Below are 19,807 nucleotides of genomic sequence, written 5' to 3'. Positions count from 1 at the left end.
ACAGACATCTATGGTTCAGGTCATCATTTCCAGGTCAGGGGGAGGTGGAATGAGTTTATCTCTCATTGTTTAAGTATTTACCGTAATCAATTTACATAGTTCGTCCTTCACTGTTTTGCAGGTCAAAAAGCTTGCTTGCGTTCATCCTTGTTGTGTTCCACTTAATCCGTCCTGCTAACCCTAACATTCCTGGTGAGCCTTTACAGTCCTCACTGCCCATATGTCTTCTTGCCTGCTGCATCGACATTGGCGGTCTCTGTACCCAGCCGGACCTAAGGCTTAGAGGATCCACCTCACCTTGTGCGCCTTAGGTTATGTTCACACGGTGCATTTTTGCTACTTTTTTTTCCGCAGGCAAAACCTTATTTCTGGGCAGTAAAGAATCTGCTTGTAAAAAGTAGGTTTTGATGCAAATTTTCCTGTGTTCTTTTTGCTGCATTTTTCAGAATCCCAAAGTTCAGCTTTGCTTTCACCACAGAAGCATGAACAATTTAATGTGTTAGGTCACCAATGCAAGACACTTATGAAACCATACAACCATTTTGGAGCAAAAGAGCACTTTGATCAAATTATTTAGTGTAAAATACTTTTATGTCTGAAAAATAGTGACTATTCTGAACAAAAAGTGAATTAATGTATGAAAAAATACCCAATTACAAATGTAACAGCACGGGGAGTTGAATTGGTTGGGAAAAGTTTACCTAATCCATTGGCAGATAATTGAGTTTGTAGGACATTGTTTACTTTTACACTTTGGTTGGCTCTTGAGTTAAGGTACCGTCACACATAACGATATCGTTAACGATATCGTTGCTTTTTGTGACGTGGCAATGATATCGTTAACGAAATCGTTATGTGTGACAGTGACCAACGATCAGGCCCCTGCTGGGAGATCGTTGGTCACTGGGGAATGGACTTTATTTCGTCACTGGCTCTCCCGCTGACATCGCTGAATCGGCGTGTGTGACGCCGATTCAGCGATGTCTTCACTGGTAACCAGGGTAAACATCGGGTTACTAAGCCCAGGGCCGCGCTTAGTAACCCGATGTTTACCCTGGTTATCACTACATACTTACATTCCGGTGTCTGGTCACGTCCCTCGCCTTCAGCTTCCCGCACTGACTGTCAGCGCCGGCCAGCCGTAAAGTACAGCACAGTGGTGACGTCACCGCTGTGCTTTACGGCCGGTAGCTCGTCTGGCTACACAAGGCCTCGAAGGCTCCCTTATCTGGCAGTAGGAAAACAGCTTTTAAAGCCGGAGCAGCAGGAAAAAGTTTTGGCTTTCCTTGCTGACTCAACCTCTAGCTCTTTCGCCTCCTCTTCAGAAAGTTTCAAATATAAAAGCAGCGAGTCGTCAGTGGATGCTCCCGGTCAGGAACAAGACGTTTCCTTGTGTCCTTCATCCAAACCAAAAGTGAAGGATGCGTCAGGCGACGCTACAGGTTACTCCATGGAGCTCTTTACACATACCATGCCTGGGTTAGAAAGGGAAATAATTAACGGCCCATTACAAGATGAATCGGACATGGAGTGCACTGATGCACAGCCACAGCTAGATTATTATGCTGTTGCATTGACTCAGATCACTACATTGCCCTCGCAGTGTACTGAGCCAGAATCTGACCCTGATGAGACTGTTGTGCCCCGTCCCGAACGCTATAGCACCTTACACGGTAACACAGAGGAAGGTGCACATGACATTGAAGAGGAGGTGATAGATGACCCAGTTGTTGACCCAGATTGGCAGCCATTGGGGGAAGAGGGTGGCGCTGTAAGTAGCTCAGAAGCGGAGGAGGGTGATCCGCAGCAGCCATCTACATCGCAACAACTGTCATCTGGCAGGCCCATATCAGGCCAAAAATGTTTGTCAAAAACAAAAACAGTTTTAGAACAGCGTGGCCATCCGGTGAAAGTAGCACAGCGTGCAATGCCTGAAAAGGTATTCCATAGTAGGAAGAGTGTATTGTGGCAATTTTTAAACCAAGATCTGAATGATCAGTCAAAAGTTATCTGTAATAAATGCTCAAAGACCTTTAGCAGAGGGAAGAATCGTCAAAATTTAAATACAACGTGCATGCTTAATACATTTAACCAGCATGCACTTGCAAGCTTGGACTAACTACCAAACGTCCCATACCATTGGTGCACCTGCTCAGAATGAAGGTAGTCAGCAATGCTACATTGCTTCCCTCACTGTAAGCCCACCGGTTAGGACACCACCAGCAGCAAATGTGGAGGTATCGTCGCAAGGCCAAAGCAGTCAGGGAATCACAAGGTTATTGAAAGGAAACACTGTATGTAGGCCAACATCAAGAACACCATCACCAACCCTCTCTCAATCCGCCTTATCCACCACCACCGCTAGTTCCACCATATGCAGCTCTCCAGTCCTGCTCACCCTACAAGAGACTCTCGCTAGGAAAAGAAAGTACTCATCCTCTCATCCGCGTACAGAGGGTTTGAATGCCCACATTGCTATACTAATCTCGTTGGAGATGATGCCCTACCAGTTGGTTGAAAGCGAAGCTTTCAAAGACCTGATGGCCTATGTAGAACAACGCTATGACCTACCCAGTCGGCACTTCTTTGCGAGAAAAGCCATCGCAGCCCTCCACCAGCATGTCAAAGACCGCATTGTCCATGCACTGAGGCAAGCAGTCAGTGGAAATGTGCACCTCACAACAGATGCATGGACCAGTAGGCATGGCCAGGGACATTACGTGTCCATCACAGCGCACTGGGTTAATGAGGTGGATGCAGGGTCCACAGGGGACAGCCATAGTGGGACAGTTCCGCCTAGCCCATGGTTTAGGAAACAGTTGGCTGTAGGCATTTGCCACCCCTCCTCCTCCTCCTCCTCCAGAAGCGAAAGCTCGTCCACAGAGCGCAGTCGCACGACCACTCCATCCGCAGCTGCCAGTGTTGCACACGAGGTGTCCCATTATCGAACAGCTAGTGGTAAGCGTCAGCAGGCTGTGTTACAAATGAAGTGTTTGGGTGACAACAGACACACCGCGGAAGTACTGGCCGAGTACTTGCAGCAACAAACTCAGTCATGGCTGGTGTTATGAAAGGCAATTCAGTATCACAATGGACATGGAGGTCAGAGCACATACAGTGATCTGACAATAACCCAAAATAACAGAACGAGCTCTGAGACGTGGGAACTCTGCAGACCGCAATCCCTGATCCTCTCCAAACACAACTAGAGGCATGTTATGGCTGGCAATCAGGCAACACAGCGTGCAGTAATCAGCGCACATACAGAGATCTGGCAATAACCAAAAACAATAGGACGAGCTCTGAGACGTGGAATCTCTGTAGACTGCAGTACCTGATCTATCCTCACACAACTATAAGCAGCAGTGGATTGCGCCTATCACTACCTATGCAACTCGGCACTGCCTGAGGAGCTGACTAGCCTGAAGATAGAAATACAAGCCTGACTTACCTCAGAGAAATACCCCAAAGGAATAGGCAGCCCCCCACATATAATGACTGTTAGCAAGATGAAAAGACAAACGTAGGAATGAAATAGATTCAGCAAAGTGAGGCCCGATATTCTAGACAGAGCGAGGATAGCAAAGAGAACTATGCAGTCTACAAAAAACCCTAAAACGAAAACCACGCAAAGGGGCAAAAAGACCCACCGTGCCGAACTAACAGCACGGCGGTGCACCCCTTTGCTTCTCAGAGCTTCCAGCAAAAGTTAATAGCAAGCTGGACAGAAAAAACAGAAAACTAGAAGCACTTATCTAGCAGAGCAGCAGGCCCAAGGAAAGATGCAGTAGCTCAGATCCAACACTGGAACATTGACAAGGAGCAAGGAAGACAGACTCAGGTGGAGCTAAATAGCAAGGCAGCCAACGAGCTCACCAAAACACCTGAGGGAGGAAGCCCAGAGACTGCAATACCACTTGTGACCACAGAAGTGAATTCAGCCACAGAATTCACAACAGTACCCCCCCCTTGAGGAGGGGTCACCGAACCCTCACCAGAACCCCCAGGCCGACCAGGATGAGCCACATGAAAGGCACGAACAAGATCTGGGGCATGGACATCAGAGGCAAAAACCCAGGAATTATCTTCCTGAGCATAACCCTTCCATTTGACCAGATACTGGAGTTTCCGTCTAGAGACACGAGAATCCAAAATCTTCTCCACAATATACTCCAATTCCCCCTCCACCAAAACAGGGGCAGGAGGCTCCACAGATGGAACCATAGGTACCACGTATCTCCTCAACAATGACCTATGGAATACATTATGTATGGAAAAGGAGTCTGGGAGGGTCAGACGAAAAGACACCGGATTGAGAATCTCAGAAATCCTATACGGACCAATAAAACGAGGTTTAAATTTAGGAGAGGAAACCTTCATAGGAATATGACGAGAAGATAACCAAACCAGATCCCCAACACGAAGTCGGGGTCCCACACGGCGTCTGCGATTAGCGAAAAGCTGAGCCTTCTCCTGGGACAAGGTCAAATTGTCCACTACCTGAGTCCAGATCTGCTGCAACCTGTCCACCACAGAATCCACACCAGGACAGTCCGAAGACTCAACCTGTCCTGAAGAGAAACGAGGATGGAACCCAGAATTGCAGAAAAATGGAGAGACCAAGGTAGCCGAGCTGGCCCGATTATTAAGGGCGAACTCAGCCAACGGCAAAAATGACACCCAATCATCCTGGTCAGCGGAAACAAAACATCTCAGATATGTTTCCAAGGTCTGATTGGTTCGTTCGGTCTGGCCATTAGTCTGAGGATGGAAGGCCGAGGAGAAAGATAGGTCAATGCCCATCCTACCACAAAAGGCTCGCCAGAACCTCGAGACAAACTGGGAACCTCTGTCAGAAACAATATTCTCAGGAATGCCATGTAAACGAACCATATGCTGGAAGAACAAAGGCACCAAATCAGAGGAGGAAGGCAATTTAACCAAGGGCACCAGATGGACCATTTTAGAAAAGCGATCACAGACCACCCAAATGACCGACATCTTTTGAGAAACGGGAAGGTCAGAAATGAAATCCATCGAAATATGTGTCCAAGGCCTCTTCGGGACCGGCAAGGGCAAAAGCAACCCACTGGCACGTGAACAGCAGAGCTTAGCCCTAGCACAAATTCCACAGGACTGCACAAAAGCACGCACATCCCGTGACAGAGACGGCCACCAGAAGGATCTAGCAACCAACTCCCTGGTACCAAAGATTCCTGGATGACCGGCCAGCACCGAACAATGAAGTTCAGAGATAACTTTACTAGTCCACCTATCAGGGACGAACAGTTTCTCGGCCGGACAATGATCAGGTTTATTAGCCTGAAATTTCTGCAACACTCTCCGCAAATCAGGGGAGATGGCAGACACAATGACTCCTTCCTTGAGGATACTCGCCGGCTCAGATAACCCCGGAGAGTCGGGCACAAAACTCCTAGACAGAGCATCCGCCTTCACATTTTTAGAGCCCGGAAGGTATGAAATCACAAAATCAAAACGAGCAAAAAATAACGACCAACGGGCCTGTCTAGGATTCAAGCGCTTGGCAGACTCAAGATAAGTAAGGTTCTTATGATCAGTCAAAACCACCACGCGATGCTTAGCACCCTCAAGCCAATGACGCCACTCCTCGAATGCCCACTTCATGGCCAGCAACTCTCGGTTGCCCACATCATAATTACGCTCAGCAGCAGAAAATTTCCTGGAAAAGAAAGCACATGGTTTGAACACTGAGCAACCAGAACCTCTCTGTGACAAAACCGCCCCTGCACCAATCTCAGAAGCATCAACCTCGACCTGGAACGGAAGAGAAACATCAGGTTGACACAACACAGGGGCACAGCAAAAACGACGCTTCAACTCCTGAAAAGCTTCCACGGCAGCAGAAGACCAATTAACCAAATCAGCACCCTTCTTGGTCAAATCGGTCAATGGTCTGGCAATGCTAGAAAAATTACAGATGAAGCGACGATAAAAATTAGCAAAGCCCAGGAATTTCTGCAGACTTTTTAGAGATGTCGGCTGGGTCCAATCCTGGATGGCCTGAACCTTAACCGGATCCATCTCGATAGTAGAAGGGGAAAAGATGAACCCCAAAAATGAAACTTTCTGCACACCGAAGAGACACTTTGATCCCTTCACGAACAAGGAATTAGCACGCAGTACCTGGAAAACCATTCTGACTTGCTTCACATGAGACTCCCAATCATCTGAGAAGATCAAAATGTCATCCAAGTAAACAATCAAGAATTTATCCAGATACTCACGGAAAATGTCATGCATAAAAGACTGAAAAACAGATGGAGCATTGGCAAGTCCGAACGGCATCACCAGATACTCAAAATGACCCTCGGGCGTATTAAATGCCGTTTTGCATTCATCTCCCTGCCTGATTCTCACCAGATTATACGCACCACGAAGATCAATCTTAGTAAACCAACTAGCCCCCTTAATCCGAGCAAACAAGTCAGAAATCAATGGCAAGGGATACTGAAACTTAACAGTGATCTTATTAAGAAGGCGGTAATCAATACACGGTCTTAGCGAACCATCCTTCTTGGCTACAAAAAAGAACCCTGCTCCCAATGGTGACGACGATGGGCGAATATGTCCCTTCTCCAGGGACTCCTTCACATAACTGCGCATAGCGGTGTGTTCAGGTACGGACAAATTAAATAAACGACCCTTAGGGAATTTACTACCAGGAATCAAATCGATAGCACAATCACAATTCCTATGCGGAGGTAGGGCATCAGACTTGGACTCTTCAAATACATCCTGAAAGTCCGACAAGAACTCTGGGATGTCAGAAGGAATGGATGACGAAATAGACAAAAATGGAACATCACCATGTACCCCCTGACAACCCCAGCTGGTTACCGACATAGAGTTCCAATCCAATACTGGATTATGGGTTTGTAGCCATGGCAACCCCAACACGACCACATCATGCAAATTATGCAGTACCAGAAAGCGAATAACTTCCTGATGTGCAGGAGCCATGCACATGGTCAGCTGGGCCCAGTACTGAGGCTTATTCTTGGCCAAAGGTGTAGCATCAATTCCTCTCAACGGAATAGGACACCGCAAAGGCTCCAAGAAAAATCCACAACGTTTAGCATAATCCAAATCCATCAGATTCAGGGCAGCGCCTGAATCCACAAACGCCATGACAGAATACGATGACAAAGAGCACATTAAGGTAATGGACAAAAGGAATTTGGACTGTACAGTACCAATAACGGCAGAGCTATCGAACCGCCTAGTGCGTTTAGGACAATTAGAAATAGCATGAGTAGAATCACCACAATAGAAACACAGTCTGTTCAGACGTCTGTGTTCTTGCCGTTCTACTTTAGTCATAGTCCTGTCGCACTGCATAGGCTCAGGTTTACTCTCAGACAATACCGCCAGATGGTGCACAGATTTACGCTCGCGCAAGCGACGACCGATCTGAATGGCCAAGGACATAGACTCATTCAAACCAGCAGGCATAGGAAATCCCACCATTACATCCTTAAGAGCTTCAGAGAGACCCTTTCTGAACAAAGCCGCTAGTGCAGATTCATTCCACAGAGTGAGTACTGACCACTTCCTAAATTTCTGACAATATACTTCTACATCATCCTGACCCTGGCATAAAGCCAGCAGATTTTTCTCAGCCTGATCCACTGAATTAGGCTCATCGTAAAGCAATCCCAGCGCCTGGAAAAATGCATCAACATTACTCAATGCAGAATCTCCTGGTGCAAGAGAAAACGCCCAGTCCTGTGGGTCGCCGCGCAAAAAAGAAATAATAATCAAAACCTGTTGAATAGGATTACCAGAAGAATGAGGTTTCAAGGCCAAAAATAGCTTACAATTATTTCTGAAGCTCAGGAACTTAGTTCTGTCACCAAAAAACAAATCAGGAATCGGAATTCTTGGTTCTAGCATCGATTTCTGATCAATAGTATCTTGAATCTTTTGTACATTTACAACGAGATTATCCATTGAGGAGCACAGAGCCTGAATATCCATGTCCACAGCTGTGTCCTGAAGCACTCTAATGTCTAGGGGAAAAAAAAGACTGAAGACAGAGCTAAGAAAAAAAAATGATGTCAGGATTTCTTTTTTCCCTCTATTGGGAATCATTGGTTGGCTCCTTGTACTGTTATGGCTGGCAATCAGGCAACACAGCGTGCAGTAATCAGCGCACATACAGAGATCTGGCAATAACCAAAAACAATAGGACGAGCTCTGAGACGTGGAATCTCTGTAGACTGCAGTACCTGATCTATCCTCACACAACTATAAGCAGCAGTGGATTGCGCCTATCACTACCTATGCAACTCGGCACTGCCTGAGGAGCTGACTAGCCTGAAGATAGAAATACAAGCCTGACTTACCTCAGAGAAATACCCCAAAGGAATAGGCAGCCCCCCACATATAATGACTGTTAGCAAGATGAAAAGACAAACGTAGGAATGAAATAGATTCAGCAAAGTGAGGCCCGATATTCTAGACAGAGCGAGGATAGCAAAGAGAACTATGCAGTCTACAAAAAACCCTAAAACGAAAACCACGCAAAGGGGCAAAAAGACCCACCGTGCCGAACTAACAGCACGGCGGTGCACCCCTTTGCTTCTCAGAGCTTCCAGCAAAAGTTAATAGCAAGCTGGACAGAAAAAACAGAAAACAAACTAGAAGCACTTATCTAGCAGAGCAGCAGGCCCAAGGAAAGATGCAGTAGCTCAGATCCAACACTGGAACATTGACAAGGAGCAAGGAAGACAGACTCAGGTGGAGCTAAATAGCAAGGCAGCCAACGAGCTCACCAAAACACCTTAGGGAGGAAGCCCAGAGACTGCAATACCACTTGTGACCACAGAAGTGAATTCAGCCACAGAATTCACAACAGAGGCAGCCGTGGATTGCGCCTAACGCTCCCTATGCAACTCGGCACAGCCTGAGAAACTAACTAGCCTGAAGATAGAAAAATAAGCCTACCTTGCCTCAGAGAAATACCCCAAAGGAAAAGGCAGCCCCCCACATATAATGACTGTGAGTAAGATGAAAAGACAAACGTAGGGATGAAATAGATTCAGCAAAGCGAGGCCCGATATTCTAGACAGAACGAGGATAGGAAAGATAACACAAAACCCTAAAGAAAACCACGCAAAGGGGCAAAAAGACCCTCCGTACTGAACTAATGGCACGGAGGTACACCCTTTGCGTCCCAGAGCTTCCAGCAAAACAAATAGACAAGCTGGACAGAAAAAATAGCAACAAATAGCAAAGAAGCACTTAGCTATGCAGAGCAGCAGGCCACAGGAATGATCCAGAGAAACACAAGTCCAACACTGGAACATTGCCAGGAAGCATGAATCAAAGCATTAGGTGGGGTTAAGTAGAGAAGCACCTAACGACCTCACCAGATCACCTGAGGGAGGAAACTCAGAAGCAGCAGTACCAGTTTCCTCCACAAACGGAAGCTCCCAGAGAGAATCAGCCGAAGTACCACTTGTGACCACAGGAGGGAGCTCTGCCACAGAATTCACAACAGGCTGGGCAGTGTACATCTTGAGGCAGGCAAGGTTGTCAGTGATAACGGAAGGAATTTTATGGCTGCCATGGCCCTTTCAGAACTTAAACACATACCTTGCCTGGCTCACACCTTGAACCTGGTGATGCAGTGCTTCCTCAAAAATGATCCGGAGATGCCAGCCCTGCTCCGGAAGGTGTGAAGACTTTGCTCGCACATCCGCCGGTCGCCCCTACACTCCAGCCGTATGTTGAACCATCAGTGATTGCTGAATCTTCCCCAGCATCGCCTAATAATCGACATTGCAACAAGGTGGAACTCCACACTGCACATGGTTCAGAGGTTGTGCGGACAGAGGCATGCTGTAATTAATTTGAGGGAGGATACACATACACGGGTAGGCACTTGGATGGCAGACATGGAGTTGTCTGGTGTGCAGTGGTTGAAGCTACAAGACCTCTGTCAAGTCCATCAGTGTTTTGAGGAATGCACACGGCTGGTAAGTGCAGATAACGCCATAATAAACATGAGCATCCCCCTAATGCGTCTGCTGATGCAAAGTTTGATGCACATTAAGGAGCTGGCATCTGCAGCAGAGGACGAGGGAACCCTTGATGACAGTCAGCTATTGTCTGCTCAGGGAACTCTCCTGGACGAGGTGGCGGATGAAGAGGAGGAGGATGATGGGGCGGAATATTTATGGGAGTAGGATGCTTCACAGGGGGAAATAAAAACTGGTGGCATTGCAAGGTCAGGTACAGGGTTTTTGCAGGACACAAGTGATGTTGATTTGCAAGAAAGTGTTCCTCAACCCAGCACAAGCAGTGAATTGACACCTGGAACATTGGCCCACATGGCTGAGTATGCCTTGCATATTCTAAAAAGGGACCCCCGCATTATCAAAATGATGACCGATGACGATTACTGGTTAGCCTGCCTCCTGGACCCACGATATAAAGGAAAATTACAAAATATCATGCCACATGAGAACCTTGAGCAAATATTGGCTACCAAACAAGCAACTCTTGTAGACTGTTTGGTTCAGGCATTCCCAGCACATAGCGCCGGTGATGGTTCTCACGCGAGCTGTAGGGGGCAACATGGCAGAGGTGTTAGAGGTGCACAAATCCGAAGTGGCGTTGGACAGAGGGGTTTTATGACCAGGTTGTGGAGTGATTTTGCAATGACCGCTGACACGACAGGTACTGCTGCATCGATTCAAAGTGACAGGAGACATCATTTGTCCAGTATGGTTACGAACTACTTTTCCTCCCTTATCGATGTTCTCCCTCACAGGTCATTCCCCTTTGATTACTGGGCATCTAAAATAGACACCTGGCCTGAATTGGCAGAATATGCATTACAGGAGCTCGCTTGCCCTACTGCTAGTGTGCTATCAGAAAGAGTCTTCAGTGCGTCTGGCTACCCAGAATGTTGATGATCCAATCTTCTTTAAAATGAACCAATCATGGATTTCAAATTATTTTGCCCCACCTTCCCCTGCTGACACGTAGCTTGCCGGAAAAATGTCTTGCTTTAGGCCTCCTCTTACTGACTTCTCCAATTCCTCCATTTGCAGCTACTGAGTGTCCACCATAGGCCATTTTTATACCTCCCTAAATGGGCTGACTCCCCCCACAGGGCCGTGGTCACCACCTGGCGCAAGCACCCGTGCGAGTGCCGTTTGCCTGGACAGGTGGGTGGGCCCACTCTTGGGCGACGGCACTGGCACAGGGTCCCTCATAGTACAATGAAGTGTCTCTGATGGTGGTGGTGCACAACCAACGTCAGACACACCGTCGTAATATGAGGGGCCCTGTGCCAGTACCACCGCCCACAAGAGAGTGTTCCCCCCCAGCTCGAACAGTGCTCTACCACTTGCAATACTTACCTCTCCCAGCCTCACCACTGTGTAGTCTGTGCTGTTAAATCCTTCAATGGCACAGCCAATACAAATTTGTTGAAATGATAGATGATAGTAAAAATATACAGGGGCCCTGGTGTTATGGTCCGGTGACCTTGGAGCCGCATGGAACTTTCTCTGGAGTTGGTGTAAACTGTACTGACCGCAAATCCTGAACTTAACACCGCAACTAGAAGTAGCTGTGGGGTGTGCCTAAAAAATCCTAGACACCTCGACACAGCCGGAGGACTAAATACCCCTATAGATGGAAATAGGAATTCTACCTCGCCTCAGAGCAGAACCCCAAAGGATAGGCAGCCCCCCACAAATATTGACTGTGAGTAGTAGAGGAAAAGACACACGCAGGCAGGAAACAGGATTTAGCAAAAGAGGCCACTCTAGCTAAAATAGGAAAGGATAGGACAGAATACTAAGCGGTCAGTATTAAAATCCTTCCAAAAATATCCACAGCAAAAAATACAAAAAACTCCACCATCTAACTAAAGATGTGGAGCGTATATCTGCAACTCCAGAGAATCCAACAAGACTGAGAAAACACTGACACAGTCTAAGCTGGACAAGAGAAAACAAAATGAATAGCACAGAGTTATTAAGCACACAGCATGTGTGCCACAGAATCAAAAAACAGACACTTATCTTTGCTGAATTGGCAACAAGGCAGGAGGAACCAGACAAAGATCCAAAACCTCCCAGAACCATGGACAACTGGCAAGGACTAATGAATCCTGCACACCTAAATACCCCAGTCAGAACTGCAATCAGCAGAAACACCTGACCAGCACTGCAACTCAGGGACAACTGCATTACCACCTACAACCACTGGAGGGAACCCAAAAGCAGAATTCACAACACCCTGGCCTCCATTTAGACCAGTTAATACTTTGCGCCTACTACCACTGTCTGCTACTCAGCAGAGGAGCCCACCCCTGTACCTAGCTATGCCACCTGTTTATTTATGAACAATTTTTTGGCAGACATTTAGCCCACTTTATTATTTGGGCCTACTAACTGTGTCTGCCACTCATTACAGTTGTCCTCCACTGAATAAAGCAATGCCGCCTGTTTTGAACTGCATTTAGCCCACTTTATTCTTTGGGCCTATATCTGTGTTTCCTCCTCATCCTGCCCATTGCGCAGCCACTGCTAGATGAGTCTGCTGGTACATTGACCCAGACCACTACATTCCCCTTGCACTCTACACAGCCTGAATCTGACCTTGCTGAAAGTCAGGTTCCCCTTTCCGCATACCATACCACCTTACACGGGGACAAAGAGGAAGGTGCAGATGAAAGTGCAGGTTCCTTCATCAGGTGGGGGGGGGGGTATACTTGTTGGCGACGTCACTGGCACAGGGCCCCTTATAGTATGCAAAAGTATCTCTGGCAGTGGGAGGCGCCACCCACTGTCAAACACACCGCCGTACATTGAGGGGCCCTGTGCCAGTGCCAACGAGTGCCCCCCCCCGCTTGCTCAGGATCACAGCACTTGCAAAGTTGAAATACTTACCTCTCCCTGCTCCACCGCCGTGACGTATTCCGCGCTTCCTGGGCCCATGAAAATCTTCAGCCAGCCCTACCCCCCCACAACTTTAGCCAAACGACCCCCTGTTTTGAATGCCTAACTATTATTATAAAGTAAATTAAGATTGACAAGCTTAAGAAATAAGAATTGATGTTTTTAGCATTAAAATGGGCACTGTAGGTGTTTTCCTGTCCTCCACTCACTGCCGACTTTGATTTCCTATTGACTTGCATTGGGCTTCGTGTTTCAGTCGGCCCCCGACTTTTCGCAATAATCGGCCGATTTCACCCGACCCGACTTTTGACAAAGTCGGGCTTTGCGAAACTCAACTCGATCCGAAAAAAGTAAAAATCGCTCAACTCTAATGATAAAAATAATCCATCTGTGTGTAATCAAGTCTCCGTATAAGTGCACCTGCTCTGTGATAGACTCAGGGTTCTGATTGAAGCACAGAGAGTATCATCAAGACCAAGGAACACAACAGGCAGGTCCATGATACTGTGGTGGAGAAGTTTAAAGCCGGATTTGGATACAAAATGATTTCCAAAGCTTTAAACATCCCAAGGAGCACTGTGCAAGTGATCATAGTGAAATGGAAGGAGTATCAAACTTTCATCTCAGACAAGGAGACGACTGATCAGAGATACAACCAAGAGGCCCATGATCACTCTGGATGAACTGCAGAGATCTACAGCTGAGGTGGGACAGTCTGTCCATAGGACAACAATTAGTCGTACACTGCACAAATCTGGCCTTTATGAAAGAGTGGCAAGAAGAAAGACATTTCTCAAAGATATCCATAAAAAGTGTTAAAGTTTGCAACAAGCCACCTGAGAGACACACCAAACATGTGGAAGAACGTGCTCTGGTCAGATGAAACCAAAATCGAACGTTTTGGCAACAATGCTAAACGATATGTTTGGCGTAAAGGCAACACAGCTCATCACCTTGAACACACCATCCCCACTGTCAAACATGGTGGTGGCAGCATCATGGTTTAGGCCTGCTTTTCTTCAGCAGGGACAGGGAAGATGGTTAAAATTGATGGGAAGATGGATGGAGCCAAATACAGGACCATTCTTGAAGAAAACCTGTTGGAGTCTGCAAAAGACCTGAGACTGGGACGGAGATTTGTCTTCCAACAAGAAAATGATCCCAAACATAAAGCAAAATCTACAATGGAATGGTTCACAAATAAACGTATCCAGGTGTTAGAATGGCCAAGTCAAAGTCCAGACCTCAATCCAATCGAGAATCTGTGGAAAGAGCTGAAAACTGCTGTTCACAAACGATCTCCATCAAACCTCACTGAGCTCGAGCTGAAGAATGGGCAAGAATTTCAGTCTCTCCATGTACAAAACTGATAGAGACATACCCCAAGCGACTTGCAGCTGTACTCACACCAAAAGGTGGCACAACAAAGTATTAAGTTAAAGGGGCCGAATAATGTTGCACGCCCCACTTTTCAGTTTTTTATTTTCCACAAAAATTTAAAATAACCAATAAATTTCGTTCAACTTCACAATTGTGTTCCACTTGTTTTTGTTCCCGCCCAACTGATTCAAATTTCCAGATTAACTGCCGTTAGCTCCTCCCACTTAACTATTTACAAGCTGAATAACTCTGCACCTCCATCTAGTGGCTAAACTAGGGAACTACGCATTCCCTATCTACATGACAGTACATTTCCATGCCAGGGAAATGCACAACATGGACACTTACAAAGACATTACAAGTAATATTACGGACAGCTCCTTGTGTCCCTTACATAGAACTTACAGAAGGCTTCCATTTCTCAGGCCGCCTCTTTACGTGATGTACCCTGTCTCCGGCACCATGTCTCTCCTGTGTACTTAGTAACAGTTGGATCTCCTTCACACCACACACTGAGGTGACTTCCTGCTCCCAGCTCCTACAATAGCCCCCCATCCTTGCCCCTGCTATGGTGTGCCATCTAGTGGCAACAGATAGTATTGCAATATTAATTACTCTATGTACCAACTGTGTAAATACTGTGTAAATACCGGGCAAATATGTAAGTGCTGTGTAGTGATGTAGCATGATGAATTCACATGAATGTCCTTCAGAATTATTTATTGTAATACATCTTCTTTACTTCCCCAATAAAATGACGCTGAGTTAAAAGTGAAAATCTACTTCTTTACAGTAAGTAGTAAACTTTTTACAGTTTACGGTGAATAAATTAACGTTTGATGCATCGTTACTACTGGCTGTATAGTCAGCAACTACATGTTTGTAATACCGAGCATAATCCTTCCCTTACTTTTTGCTTGTTTTTCACATTTCCAAGGGAACCTATCATTAGATTCATGCTGCCATAACCATTGGGAGCATGAATCAGATCCGGTCTGAGCAATTGCAGCCTGGTATGTTTTACTCTGAACCACTGCGGGGTTTTATAGAAAGCACGGCTTAACAAGATGTCCGGGAACTACACCGAGAGATCTGATTGGTCTGATGAGGTCCCCCGGCGGTGATTTCACTGCCCCTCTCCGGTTGAGTGACAAGTCTCCCCTATGTGTTGATTAATTGGGGCGAGATGCCAGACAGGTAGGTCACTTCTGCCTTTTCAAAATAAATTTGGTCTGAAATGACGGAGCTTTTCAGTGTAAAACATATCTGTCCTGTGGAAGGAGCAGCACCAATTTAATGACAGGTTCCCTTTAGGCTAGGGGCACACCAGTAACGGGACAATTATGCCAATCACACTCTCATCGGAATTTGAGCATCATCTGATTCTCTCCGATAAGGAGAATACAGGGAAAAAATGTCTCCAATGTCTATCTTCTCCATTTTGTCAGTCCTTGGAAATTAGACTGCACTCAGATGTCATCCAAGTGCAGTCTGGTGGTTTCCACAGACACATTGACTTGCATGGCTGAGTGCTATCTGAAAAATGGATCCAACTTGGGAAGGCATCAATTTTTTTCCCCTTGATCCAAGGAAAATATCAGACATGTGCACGGCCCCATAGAGTAACATTGGTCCCACGTTTTGTCGGATCATACCTGGACTGAAAATACGGATGTGGGCGTGAGTAAGATGTAGAAGAATCCACAAGCCGACTGGCTGTTGATGACGGATCCCATATTATACTGTTACATTGAATTTGGAACGCATAGACCCTAAATCTCATTTACATAAGGACATGCAAATGACCCCATATTCATATTGATCAGCGGAGGTGTCAGTTGTCACCCCCCCCCACTATTCAGACATTGATGATCTATCTTAAGGATACGCCATCAATGTTAAAGTCCCGGTCAACCCCTTTAATTAATCTACTTGATTCAAGATCTTGCATCGAAACGTTAAACAATGCTGTATAAAGTGAAAAAAAGGGCGTTACATTGCTGTTTCATTTTCTGACCTTCACTTTAAAGACGATTGTTTTCCCAGCAGCACATACAGTAGGCGACGCCAACTCGCCTGTATTTATCCATTAACACGGAATTGTGAAGGGCGGATGCTGGATATCAAACGAGCAGTGATAATTACTGCTCACAGCGTCTCACACTCTGATGTGCACAATATAAGACTACAGATGCTTTTATTACTATGTAATGATTCTCTTGAAATGTTAACTCATTGGGGGACAGTTATTAGAAGAGATGCAAGGAAAACGTGGCGCACGTACAGAGGGTAACCATGCAAGGTGCTTTTTTTTTTACAAATAGATTTTATTCAAAGATTACAAAGGCTTCCTTTATCTTTGATTAATCTCATTATATATTAAAGTGATTATTCAAAGAGAAGATATAATCAGAAAATAATAACCTGTTGTTGAAATCAGGTTTATTTTCACATCATGATCTTTATTGAAAAATAAAATTAATATTCCTGCAGATTTCACAATGGCCATTGAGGTTATTTCAGACTTACTGTATATTTTGTGTTGTTTTAGGAAACAACACATGCACATTAGCCACACAGATCAGACATTCATGTTTTGTATGGAAGCATCTAATGTGCATGTGCAAAAAAAAAAACTGAGTCGGGTCTTTTGTGATTGATGGATTGATGGATGGATTGACTTTTGCGGTTGATGGATACTGTGTTCTCCTCTTGGTGTAGAGGTGTTACCTGTCGTTATAGCCCTGCCTCTGATGATAAGCAGCCTTGCTCAGAAATCTTCCTGAAAGTCTAAAAGAAGCTCCAACGGCCAATGTGAAAATTACATTATCACTACTTTATTTGTTAATAAAGTTTAAGGAAAATAATAAAATTATTAAAAAAGGTAACAAAAACCTAGTTTAAATAATAGTTCATTATCTGATTATAGCTTCCATTAAAAAGCTTAAAATAGCTAAAAAATGCTAGAATTTCTTAAAAGGAAGTTCACCTTTAAACTGGACATGTCAGGGAAGCATATCTGATCTGTATCATGTGATGCCTATCAATTGCTAGTACGAGGGGTCTTCCTCCAAGGTATATGACCCTTCATTTATTGCAATTTTGAGGTGCTATCACAAAAAAAGCAGCAAAATGTTACATTTTAAGATTATTAGAAATCCACAAAATTGGGATAAAATTTAGTATTGAATAGTAGTAGTAATAAAAATTAGTAGTGAATTGTTGCATCCGTTTACAAAACTATGGCACAAAAATCCATTGCCGTGCGATCGGTTTCACGGATGTACTACTAAAAACAAAATTTGCGTGAAATGAACTCTGTGTGAACATGGAGCAAATTTATAGAGGGTCTAGGAATTGTAGGGAAAGCAACCGACATTTAATGACAGTCTACAGTCTGCTTATCACCAAACCAGAACGGCAACTGAAATTCCCTCTGCTGTCCGGCTCGATTAGTGGGAAAAAGTTGGCCATGAACATCCGATGACTGCCGGTCTAATGATGCTACAGATGATCAGCTGGCAGCCATCTCGGCTGGCTGTGCCATACGTGGCCGATAGGGGAAGGAGAGGTGGGTATTCTGCACTGTTGATGAGGATCCAAGGGAACAATCAAATGAAAGTTCCACAAGCCAGATAAGGTCTAGATATGGTTTTATTTTCAACGCGTTTTGAAATCATCAGACCTCTTAATCAGGGAAAAAACAGGAAGATCTGATGAAGAGCTTCATCTGTACGGATTCCTATTCTGATGAAGATCTTCATCTGTATGGCTTCCTATTCTGATGAAGATCTTCATCTGTACGGCTTCCCAATCTGATGAAGATCTTCATCTGTACGGCTTCCCAATCTGATGAAAAGCTTTATCTGTATGGCTTCCCAATCTGATGAAAAGCTTTATCTGTATGGCTTCCCAATCTGATGAAGAGCTTCATCTGTATGGCTTCCCAATCTGATGAAGAGCTTCATCTGTATGGCTTCCCAATCTGATGAAGAGCTTCATCTGGATGGCTTCCTAATATGATGAAGAGCTTCATCTGGATGGCTTCCCAATCTGATGAAGATCTTCATCTGTATGGCTTCCTATTCTGATGAAGATCTTCATCTGTACGGCTTCCCAATCTGATGAAGAGCTTCATCTGTACGGCTTCCTATTCTGATGAAGAGCTTCATCTGTATGGCTTCCCAATCTGATGAAAAGCTTTATCTGTATGGCTTCCCAATCTGATGAATAGGTCGGATGACCGAAACGCGTTAAAAATAAATCCATATCTACAGTTTATCTGGCTCATGGAACTTTCCTTTGATTGTTTGCTTGGATCCTCATCAACAGTGCAGAATACCCATCTCTCCTTACCTTACTGACCATTTACCAGTCGTTTTAACCATTGGGGCTGCAGCAGTTGTTCTACATGAGGTTTCAATGTTGTGTCTCACACAACTGAATCAGGTGAGTGCAACCTCTTATCCCAGTGGTTGTCGGCTAGAACCTTATTGCCCCTTTCTGTTCCCTAGCTCTCCTCTCTTCTCTGTGACAGACCCATATTTATGGTGGTGGCTTATCTGCAGAAGACAATACGATCGGCAGTCTGAAATTAGACATGCCGGATCGATATCCCTCAATAATAAATTGTCCTTGCCTCCAACGATCAACTGAAGACGTCGATATCAGCTTCTAATAGTACAAATTGTGTTAGCAACGTATTAGAAAATATATTTTTATGACATTTCAAAACATTTACTCAAAGTAACTCTGCCCCCTAGCTGCACATTACGGGGACCTCATAAAATGCACAAATAATAATGCGAACAGCGTAGTACCTGGAAAGAAGTGTCAATGTGCCGATAGTCCACCGGATCTTCTATGCTCCGCCATCGTTTTCCCCCTCGAGGTCTTATTTTCCATCTCTTCACTCTTTTATTATGGAGCCACTTGGTTCTCCTTTCAAGCTTGTAATAATTTGAAATGATCCTATGAATCCAATGAATATTCCGAGCCGTGCTTGTCAGATTCAACTCCGGCTGAAGACTTGAAGGCAGAAACAGAAGATATTTTTACTGGTTTTATCCGTGAGCGACTGTGGGAAAGGTGTCAGCATAGCTGTAAGTGACTGACTCTCTGTACCTTGTCGCTCTCCACCTGCTCTCCCTGCCTTTGTTCTTCCTGTCATAACGCCAGACACAAGAGACGCACCAGCAGGTCCTGCAGCTTACCGGCAGCAACCAGGAAGTGTTCTCTCCTCCAGCAGATCAGTTGACTTATTTGCAAGATAAAGGTGACAACAACAGAAAGGAAGCGAGATAGACGTCTAGATAGACATATTATTATTATTATTATTATTATTTATTGTTATAGCGCCATTTATTCCATGGCGCTTTACATGTGAGGAGGGGTATACATAATAAAAACAAGTATAATAATCTTAAACAATACAAGTCATAACTGGTACAGGAGGAGAGAGGACC

The 19,807-nt window shown here is 45.2% G+C and overlaps 1 protein-coding gene across 2 annotated transcripts in view; it reads right to left on the bottom strand.

Moving 5' to 3' along the window:
- Positions 1 to 19,577, bottom strand: part of FAM83E (family with sequence similarity 83 member E) — a 136,350-nt gene extending 116,773 nt beyond the window's left edge. The window contains exon 1 of one of the 2 annotated variants that reach the window (XM_069742314.1): positions 19,163 to 19,577. The gene's annotated coding sequence lies outside the window, so the exon portion shown is untranslated. The remainder of the gene's footprint in view (positions 1 to 19,162) is intronic. The other variant, XM_069742315.1, reaches the window with a different exon arrangement.
- Between the last annotated feature and the right edge of the window lie 230 nt (positions 19,578 to 19,807).

The sequence above is a fragment of the Ranitomeya imitator genome, chromosome 10, assembly GCF_032444005.1.
Source record: "Ranitomeya imitator isolate aRanImi1 chromosome 10, aRanImi1.pri, whole genome shotgun sequence".
NCBI classification, from domain to species: Eukaryota; Metazoa; Chordata; class Amphibia; order Anura; family Dendrobatidae; genus Ranitomeya; species Ranitomeya imitator.
The sequence above is the reverse complement of the archived record's forward strand: the minus strand, read 5'-3'. Positions and strand labels throughout refer to the sequence as shown.